The sequence below is a fragment of the Notolepis coatsorum genome (genome assembly GCF_963971535.1).
Source record: "Notolepis coatsorum genome assembly, chromosome: 7".
NCBI lineage: Eukaryota > Metazoa > Chordata > Actinopteri > Aulopiformes > Paralepididae > Notolepis > Notolepis coatsorum.
This window is the reverse complement of record NC_140171.1, coordinates 118,989,942-118,991,397: the sequence shown is the minus strand read 5'-3', so window position 1 is coordinate 118,991,397 and position 1,456 is coordinate 118,989,942. Positions and strand designations below refer to the sequence as shown.

The 1,456-nt window shown below is 43.1% G+C and overlaps 1 protein-coding gene across 3 annotated transcripts in view; it reads right to left on the bottom strand.

The window, feature by feature from the left end:
* Window positions 1-10, bottom strand: part of fam13a (family with sequence similarity 13 member A) — a 259,712-nt gene extending 259,702 nt beyond the window's left edge. For all 3 annotated transcript variants that reach the window (XM_084319360.1, XM_084319361.1, XM_084319362.1), the window contains exon 1: window positions 1-10. This exon is cut by the window's left edge and continues 55 nt beyond it. The gene's annotated coding sequence lies outside the window, so the exon portion shown is untranslated.
* Window positions 11-1,456: the final 1,446 nt, after the last annotated feature.

Genomic DNA, 1,456 nt, shown 5'->3' with positions numbered 1-1,456 from the left:
GAAGGGTGAACTGAAAACTGCTATCCTCCCTCCCTCCCTCCGCCTCCTTCTCCTCTCCTCACGTCTTCTCTCTCTCACACTTTTCCGGGACACCCTTTTATTAAACTTCGTCCATAGCTGGGGAACCCTGCTTTCGCTTTAAAACCTGCCATCGGTGGCTATACATCCCAAAGCACAAGTATACTCCAAGAAGGTGAGGTAGAGTGTGGAGAGCGGCCAAACACAAACACCGGTCTTTACAAACTGAGACTATCCTCTTCACAGCAGCATGAACTCAGACCTCTCTCTCTCTCTCTCCCTCCCTCCCTCTCTCTCCTCCTGGGGCTGAAATCTGAGCCAGGCTCTCCCATTGGCTGAGCTAATGGATCATGTGATCCCAGGGTTATAACTTTAAAAGTCTGTGCGCGCCTGTCCTGCTGTGAGAACTAACTGCATGGCGATGAGATTTCAATTGAACCGGACTGTACCGGAGTAATGGGTTTTAGGGGTTTTGAAACACATTCAGGACATGGGGGACTTTCAAAAGTGCCTACTACTGCCTACTGCAATTGTAGTTTAAAAAAAAAAAAGGAATAAAATAAAAGCATAACATGTTTTAACACACACAACACAGTGCTAGACTGTAATGAACCAAACAATTAAAATACATAAAACTAGGAGGAACAGGGGAGAGAGCTAATAATATTGCAGCAGACTTTGAGATGTGAATGTCTGGTCTGTAGGAGTAATGTTGAATTTGGTTTATGTAATATGGGGAATGGGGTATTATAGTCAGGCATGCGTTGTTCATGGGACGGGGTAGCACGGTGTGGGACCTCACTCGCTATTTGCATATCAATAGCTCCGGTCGTCAGGTGTGTTAAATACGTTCTCAGACACATTCACACCTAACCTTGTTGTGAAGACGTGTTACATTCCATTCGTAGAGGCAATTAGGCACTGTCTTTAGTCTGTGCCCAAGCGAGGGGACATTAAATGCGCATTCGCGGGAGCGCGCCCCCGGCGCGCGTGCACGTGGTGCGTGTCACCCCAGATGATTTCAATAACGCACCACTGATTATAGTTATGAATCAAGATACAGTAACCTTTTAATAAGCTTTATTTATTTACTTTTAAAGTTACATGCATGGTTTTAGCTCGTTTTGAAGAAATCCTTAAAACAAGCAATTTATATTAGAACAAGTGATATTTCTCACTCCATTGGCAGATTGTTCCACTTGTTCTAAGACAATAATACTTTAAGACTCAATACAAAATGCCTGTTAAAATGGGAGATTTCTTTTTGCAGTGCACAGTGACATTGAATAATAAACTTTAGTTAATAAGCCAAAAGGTCCCCCTATAAGGGGACCCTGCTTTTCTTTATAATAAATCGATCAATAGAGACCGTATTAGTGTTGCACTAGACATTTTTGTCAGCAGAAGTCTCCACGTGTGCAGTCAACCAAAGTAGTTA